Here is a 9,326-nt window from a genome sequence, read left to right as displayed (position 1 = left end):
ATTTACAGCAGGCTAGCTTTGTTTCTGATCGGGTGAAAACATCGCGTAGCAATTGACCCCGTGCCACAACAGACCCCGATATCCCCTATCGGTCACTGAGCCACTCCCTTCCCTGCAGATCCAACAACGACAAAAAAAAAGGGAGAGTGTTTGACAATGTTTGACAATGAATCAACCACGGGATATATTTCCCAACACTTCACGTGTCCTAAATAACGGAAAGAAAGCCGGGCGGGAACGAGTGCGCGGAGAGAAAGGCACTCTGTTTGAGAACACGGTTTATCTGCGAGTAACAGGGCTTTGAGTCATTTGTATAACTTGCCATATCTCGCCGCAACAGCTGAGTGCTCTCAAAAGATTGATTTTGGCTTTGCCATTTTTGCGCTGATATATTTGGGGCTCTCGGGGGCCGGGGTGCCCCCGGGGGGAGGGGGGGGGGGGGCTTTCTCCAGATAAAAGAGGTGTTATTACCAAATGACAGTGATACAATGTTACCCGCAGGTCAGTGTGCTAATGCCTGTTTGATATCCCGCTCCGTCCGACCCCGGAGAGCGGCGTTCCTCCACCCCCCCCCCCGAAAACCTGCGGGCCGCAGCCCCGCCCCGGTACCCACCGAGCGGATCTCGTTACCGGCCCGTCAGAACCGGGCGCCGTGCCGCCGAAGGGGAGGTGCCCTCGCGCCTTCCGGAATCTTCTCTCACTGCGGGAAAAATGAGGAGGGTCTCGCTCCATCGCTGTCTAACGTACCGGGGGTGTTAGGATGGGATGGGGGGGGTTAGGATAGGGTGGGTGACCAGCAGGGGAAGCGCGTGGCACACGGATGGTGTTTCTTTGTGCCACTCACAGGAGTGAATACGGGGCGGCCTGTAGCGTAGTGGTTTAGGTAAAGGACTGGGACACGCAAGGTCGGTGGTTTGAATCCCGGTGTAGCCACAATAAGATCCGCACAGCCGTTGGGCCCTGGAGCAAGGCCCTTAACCCTGCATTGCTCCAGGGGAGGATTGTCTCCTGCTTAGTCTAATCAACTGTATGTCGCTCTGGATAAGAGCGTCTGCCAAAATGCCAATAATGTAAATAACACTACAAAGCTCAGAGAAGAATGATTTGTTGTTTAGCTGACGCTATTATCCAGGGCGACTTACCGTTGATTAGACTAAGCAGGGGACAATCCCCCCTGGAGCAATGTGGTTATCATGGATACGTGGGGACTTGAACCACCAATCTTCCGGGTCCCAGTCATGTACCGTAGCCACAAGGCTACAGGTGGAAGTCCGGAACTTTCCCTTGTAATTATCAGCAGAGCTGTCTGTGTAACTCTTAGACCTTGTCCAGCTAAAACCTCCCAGTTGGGAACAATTAATTCGAATTTGCCTTCAGGACACCATGTTTTAGCATAACGGTTTGTGTTGGGATACAGTAAAAGTTGCATCGGGTCACACAAGACAAAACACGACCTGGACCTGCTTGCTCTCCTCCCCTTCGTCACTCAGGGCCTGTCTGAGCTGTTAAAACAAAAAACAGGAAGGGAAAAAAAATCATTAAATGAAAATAACGCCTCATAATTAATTAACAGAAATCCTTTCAGCGAGATCCTCCGTATTTAAAAAGCTGCAAACTTGACCATTAACCTCAAAATGGACACGTTAATGTTTTCTTTTTTCCGCCTCGGCTTTTTTTTTTCTTTTTCTCCTTCCGTGCCAAAATGCGGCGTAAAAAGGTTGTAAAATAAAATGATGAGTTTAAAATGTCTTTTAAAGCAAACTCAATTAAAGGCGCGTGTTTCCGCGCGCAGACAGCCTGCATTAGGGGGGAGGCGCGCTGATTAGTTCTGCGGGCATTTACGGGCATTTACCGCCATTTGCATTCTGTTTGGCGCTGCTCGGTGTGGGAAAGTGGACCTCAATTAGAGTGGCATTAAAAAACGCAGCCAGGGACTTAGCTGCATTACAGCCCCCTCTGACATCCCACCTGCTATTACGCTATTAGCCCGGCGCTACATACAGAGTGGGGGAATGAAAGCTTTAATCAAGTAAAAGATAAATAAATAAACCGACAAACAAACAAATAAATAAATAACTAGGGACCGCTCAGTCACTGACTGAGCGGTAGAAAGGCGGTCTTGCGGTAGAAAGGCTGCCCGTCGTGTGAGAGCCTTTTAATCCGGACCGCTTTCTCTCCCGGCCCTATTGTCCGCTACGGGCCAACTGCCACCGCTGCTGCCGTGGCAACCAGACTGGCGGTTATTTCTGGATTCGGTTGGGCCTGTCCTGCTCGTGTTTTTGGGCCGGGCTGCCGAGGGCCCCGGAGGTTCCGAAACTCTCCCTCGATTTCGGGATCTGCTCCCACCTCTGTGACCTAAAAACTATACGGAATACTTCTCCCCAGCCCGTGAAGGAGTCCCTGAAGGTTCCACCCGGCTCACGTCCGCCATTTTGTAAATGGCCGCTGCAGCGGCAGTTGGGTGGGAAAAGACGCGGAGGCGACGTGGCGTGAGGTGAGGATCTGGGTTGGAGCACAGGTCAGTGAGCTTTTGGCATCTCGGACAGTTTTGTCTCACGGAGTCCCATGACAGCTACACCACTCGGCCGAAATAAAGATTTGGCCCGGAACATTCTAACATTGAGAACTCGCTCTTGTCTAATGCAGAAAAAGAACATTGTTCAGTGTGGTGTTCATATGAAACACCTGACATCAGCCCCGACCGGAACAGCACGGGGGAGCAGTACAGCGACAGATGGGGGTGGGGGGGGCCTATCTCCTGTCCTCATCACATGTCACATGACCTGTGAGAATGATCAACCTCCATGTGGTCAGCTTTCTCTCGCTCTTTCCCTCTCTTTCACACTCTCTCTCTCTTTCACACTCTTTCTCCCTCTCTATCTCTCTCCCCCTCTCTCTCTCCCCCTCTCTCTGTTTCCCCCTGTTTCCCCCGGGGCAGAGTCCTGCAGCACCCCGGCGTGTCACACGTTGTTTAGTTTCGGCTCGCTGTTCCCGACGCTGTGGCAGCGGGGCGGACACATGTAGCGTGTTTCTGCGTGACGTGTTACAGAGCCTCTGTCCGCCTCATCACGCCAATCCCAGCCAATCCCAAACCTTCCTGCAGCCTTGTACTGACATGTAAAGGGTCGGTTTCACAGACACAAATTAAGCCTTAAACTTCACCGGTGTCTTTAAAACTGGCTCAAAGTATGTTTTCATTCTTAATCTTAATCTTAATCTGGCAATATTATTGTCCTGTTTAGCAAAAGAAAAGTGATGAAAATAGTATTATACTGAGATACAGTATGACTTTTTAAAAATGAATAACTGTGGCTGCCCGCTGTCGTCTCTTCCTCAGAGAACGGACAGATTTCCAGCGTCTTGTGCGCTCCCTCTCTGCTCTCCCTCTCTCCTCTCCTGTGTTCCTGATGTGACTGAGCTCTGCTCTCCTGTGCTCCTGATGTGACTGAGCTCTGCTCTCCTGTGCTCCTGATGTGACTGAGCTCCCTCTCTGCTCTCCTGTGTTACTGATGTGACTGAGCTCTGCTCTCCTGTGTTACTGATGTGACTGAGCTCTGCTCTCCTGTGTTACTGATGTGACTGAGCTCTGCTCTTCTGTGTTCCTGATGTGACTGAGCTCTGCTCCCCTGTGTTCCTGATGTGACTGAGCTCTGCTCTTCTGTGTTCCTGATGTGACTGAGCTCTGCTCCCCTGTGTTCCTGATGTGACTGAGCTCTGCTCTCCTGTGTCCCTGATGTGACTGAGCTCTGCTCTCCTGTGCTCCTGATGGGACTGAGCTCCCTCTCTCCTCTCCTGTGTTCCTGATATGACTGAGCTCTGCTCTCCTGTGTTCCTGATGTGACTGAGCTCCCTCTCTGCTCTCCTGTGTCCCTGATGTGACTGAGCTCTGCTCTCCTGTGTCTCTGATGTGACTGAGCTCTGCTCTCCTGTGTTCCTGATGTGACTGAGCTCGCTGAAGCCGCTCAGCGGGAGTCCCGTCCAGATGGCCCGGGGGGTGAGTGGTCCTGAACGCCGGGGCGGAGGCGTGGAGGGCGGGGGCCGCGTTCATGCCCCAGAGAAAAGTTCTACACCTGTTCACCTCCAGGACGGGAGCCAAGGTGTGTGCACGGATTCCAGGGAGGTAGGTTCACCCAGAGGTTCCAGAAAAACCAGGTAGAAACAGGGCTTGTTACTACAGAACAAATTATGATGACGGTGGAGCTAAATTATGAAATTACAGCCGCAGCGCAGAAGATAATGATCTGTCACACCTGAACGTGTTTTATTTATGATTCCAAAACAATTCAGTCATTTTATTTCAACCACAGTTTCTGTTCAGAAACAGACTTCTGTCATGTGGTTCTGTGCTGATTTGTGTGACGTCATGGTAAGCCTTTGAAGACGGGGTTTTCTGGAATGTGTTGTTCTTTTTTTCAGCATTCTAAGTGTTCTAGAACTCTGTTTTCAGTCACCAGCAGCGATTGTGACATCAGCATCAGAATGTTCAGTTGAGAACATTCTGATCACATGTGTGATCTCACACCTTAAAAAAAAACATGCTCATTAAAATAAAATTTCATACAAATGAAGGCAGTTTTATTATGTCATGAGAAAGGCAATTTTAGTATGGTTTGACCAGATGAGTTTATAAATTTTCTTTATTTGATTCAGTTTATTTTATTTTTATTTTCCTTTGTTTCTGTATTGTTGTTCACATGGCCCTTGTGCACAGTCTAGCGCTTCAGTATAGCGCTTTTTTGAAAGTGCTCGCTGGGTGTGCCCAGATTTGGTGGGGGCACACATGCTTTCAAAGAACATGCATGTGTGAGGTACTGCAGTCTGTTCCAGTTCGGGAAGGCAAATCTGAACAATAGAGGGAGGTAACAGCCCACAAACAGCTCTGTCTGAGAAGCACCCCCCCCCTCCCCAAATACCACCCCCATCCCACCCCACCCCACCCCATCCCATCCCACTCCCTCCTTCACCTGACTGTCTGTCACACAGTTAGACCCGCTGCAAATACACATTTTAAAACACTTTAACTGCTGAGGATTTACAGACGGATTCTGTGTAATTCTCTATGTGTCCTTGCATTCCAAAACGCACAGTCATACAGTCAGGAACTGCTGGAAATATGTATTTTAAAACACTTTATTGACTACTGAAAATTGTAACAAAAATTACAATTCTGTAATATACTGGTAATTTTTTTTTTCTTCCAGCAAGCACGTTCTATTTATCATTCCAAAATGCGCATATACACCTGCTGAAAATTAACTCGTAAAAACAGAAACAAATACTCCAACTCTGTTCGCATGTTCTACTTAGCGTTCAGAAGTGCACATTCATCGCCTGCTTAAAATTTAACTGGTGAAAGTATCCCAGAACAAGCATTCCGTGTCATGCAGAAACAGGACATCTAATGGCAAATTTTACCGGCACCTAAAAACGAAAGATGTTTTTATTTTTTCAGATAAAACGTTTGACCCACGGAGCCTGCCTCTCGCAGTCAGACAGAGCGACGGACAGACGGACAGACGGACAGACGGACAGACGGATGGACAGAAAGCATCCTCCTCGCATCACGCCCCCCCCCCTCCGCCCCCCCCGCCCACCCGGGACGGGCCCTCGGTCTGGGAAGAGTCTCTAATTGATAGGTCAGAGCCTCCCGCTCACGAACCCCCCCCCCCTCCCCTGCCCTGGCCTTGCATTACCCCCCGGGGGGGAGTGGGGGGGGGGGGTCAGGGTTACTGTGCGGTTATGAATTTATATGTATTTATATGTGTGCATAAATCTGTGTGCACTTTGCATGGGGAAGGCAGCCGGACAGGAAGGGGGGGTGGGGGGGGGGTAGATGGGGCGGGGGGGAGGCGGGGGGGCAGCTGCGGTACGTTTGGGGGGGTGGGGGGGGGGGCAGAGAGCAGAGAGATGCTGTTTGTCCTCTCTTCCCTCCCTCTATTGTCCTCATTTCTCCCACCAAAATTAACGGCGATATATTTTAAATATATGTGCTTTGGATATACAGCACGTGCAGGCCGTTTTTATGAAAATGCATTTTAAATGATATATTATTATATTGTAAATTTTTACATGTCGGGTGAATTGTTGTGTGATCTCAATGATATTCATTTGATAGCTTCATTTCACTATATTTTCTGTATATTTAGTTTATTCCTAGCTTCCCATTGGCTATATGGCAAAATCTGAAATACTGCAACATATTGAAATATATCATCGAGTTATTCAAATTCACAATGTTGTAGCAATACAAATTATTTCCATTTTCAGATATTGCAATTTTTTCCACAAAAAACTGTGTTGTGGTGAAATATATATTTATTGTATTTCCCCATTAAGTCTACTTATGCACAATATATTGCAGTATATTGTGTTTCTGAGCTGGTATCCAGGGACAGTGACTATATCTGCAGACTAATGTGTTACTATACTATACTTTATACTATACTAATTATACTATACAGTAACTATGGTGTTACTGTAATTACACGGTAATTGTACTGTACTATACACTCTCAGATATAAAGTGACAGTGGAGGTACATTTTTGCGATTCACATATGGTGCATACTGCCTTTGTTTCACAGTACTTACCGTACCACTGCATTTCCAAAGTGCACCCTGAAACTACAGCAATGTTCTCTTTGGGTACAAATTAGTCCGTTTCCAAGCAGAAAAAGGTACAAATGAACTGCTAGGGGTACAGTGTTATGTACCTATAGGGTACCTGTGGAAGAACCTACGCACCTGTAAGTTGCTTTGGGTTAAAAGCGTCCGCCCAATGACTGAAATGTAAAGGGTAAATGCGCGTTTTCAGGCCCGTTCCGTGCCTTTATGTCTGCGAGCGTGTGAATGTGGCTGCTGAGGGGCGCTAGGAGACGCCTGCTGCTCTGGCTCCAGAGCTGGATCTGTCAGCGCTCCCGTTCTTTACTCACTTTGGATTTCACCGAAAACCTCACAGATCCCCTGCGGAGGAACCCCTGTGGAACCCCGGAGGAAACGCCGCGCTGCGGCTCAACAGCACGCCGGCACTGCGGAGGAATTCAACGTTTTTAAATCACCATTTGCGAAATTAGAGGTTGCTGTCTTTTCAGATCCGCCGGGTGATCTGTGGTATTTTCTCCTCATTTGCAGGTGCAGAGCGGAGAGCTGTCAGGAGCTCCTTGATATATCGCGATAGGGGATGGGAACATGATACAATCCATATTTTGATAGGAGATCATGATACGATACATATCGTGAAAGGAGGGCCCAGTAGTGTGCATATCGCAATAGGGGAGACCTAATACTACACACGTAGGGTCACAATATAATATTATATCCTGATACAGGGATCGCAATACAGTACTTACAGATACATTACGCACGGGGATGTGAATTTTGAATGTTTTTAAAAACCTGGCCAGATTTCAATGCACTTTGAACAATAACAGTTGGTTACTGTGAACAGTGAATGTGCCTTAATGAAACCATATGATGTTGTGATGACAGCCAAAACAGACGCCAAGGCATTTCAATCTCATTGAGCTCCAGTGAAACACATCAGAAGCCAAATAAATTATGTTTATGAATGCTTATTAATGCAATTTAGAAAAAAAAAATTAGCACTTTAAAATTACACCTCATCAGTATACAAATGTGCACATGTGAATTATGAATGCGTTGATTGGTCCATAACTTTAGCGATACACAGATCATCAAAAGTGAGGATATATTGGCACGTGGATATTTTGAGAGTGGGTATTTTGAGGCCTAATCTCTGCTCCCCTCTCTCTCCGAACTCGATGATGAAACTACAATAATAATCCTAGATTCAAATTTTATTTTAATTTAGTCTAAATATGAATAACAGATTTCTGGTTTTTATATGCTCTCTCTTTCTCTGTTGAGGTCTGAGCTAACACCCCCCAGCACCCCCCCCCTCCCTACCCCCCACCCTGCCACCCCCTCACCACCCCTCCCTCCCCCAAATACCAACCTCACCCACCCCCATCTATCACTGAGCCGAGCAGTTTCGCCAAAAGGCATTGTGTGTTTAGCAGTCGTTCCAGCAACTGCCATTTCGGCTCTGAGAGGCTCCAGGACCCACCCCCTTCTGAACTGCTGCCAACAAAGACTACTTGTGCTCTTTTTTTCTCCCCTCTTTCTCTCTCTCTCTCTCCCTCTCCCTCTACCTCTTGTACCACCTCTCTCTATCCCTCTCTCTCTCCTCTCTCTCCCTCTCCCCTCTCTCTCTTTCTCTCTCCCCCTCTCTCTCTCTCTCTCTCTCTCTATCTTTCTCTCTCTGTCCCTCTCTCTCTCCCTCTCTCTCTTTCTGTTTTTTTAATAACTTCCCCCCGAAGGCATTTTCCCGTTCCCTTCCTCTCCGTCTTCCGCGCATCCTCTTGGCTTGCCCACGGTATTCCGGGGAAAAGCTCCGGGATTGAGGAATGAGTGGGAACGAGCGTTTGAGGAACGAGGAGGCTCTCCGGTGCTTAACGTCATCGCCATTAGTGTGCGTACATCAAACCTGCGACGAGCGCCTTCTATCACACGCCTTAACCCTTTATACACCAGTCAATTCCTGCCCATTGTCGGAGAAAAACAACGCAACAGAATATTTATTCAAGTGCCAGTGTAGCCACAATAAGATCTGCGCAGCTGTTGGGCCCTTGAGCGAGGCCCTTACCCCTGCATTACTCCAGGGGAGGATTGGCCCCTGCCAATCAACTGTAAGTTGCTTTGGATAAAAGCCTCAGCTCAATAACTTTAATGAAATATAATGTAATGAATACCTTTTTTTATGACTGTATTTTTGATTATTTAGATGTACTGTACATTTTCAGTGATCTGTGGGAGTGTTTACAATTTGACCAACATCTAAATAAAAATATTTTCACACGAACATATGCATGCACACACATTAGAAATGAGTGCTAATGCGATGGTGTGAAACCTAAAGTCAAACATAACAGGGCAAACATCAGCCACGCACAACTCTACACATACATCTGTACATACCTCTGGAACTGCCTCAGTTACACACTGTTACACACATTTATGTGCGGTTACACACATTTACACACATTTAGGTACGATTACACACATTTACACACTGCTACACACATTTATGTACAGTTACACACATTTACACACATTTATGTACAGTTACACACATTTACACACATTTACACACATTTATGTACAGTTACACACATTTACACACAGTAACACACAGTAACACACATTTACACACATTTACACACATTTACGCACAGTAACACCCATTTACACACATTTACACACAGTAACACACATTTACACACTGCTACACACATTAACACCCATTTA

The sequence above is a fragment of the Conger conger genome, chromosome 1 (genome assembly GCF_963514075.1).
Source record: "Conger conger chromosome 1, fConCon1.1, whole genome shotgun sequence".
Classification (NCBI taxonomy): Eukaryota; Metazoa; Chordata; class Actinopteri; order Anguilliformes; family Congridae; genus Conger; species Conger conger.
Note: the sequence above shows the minus strand (reverse complement) of the source record.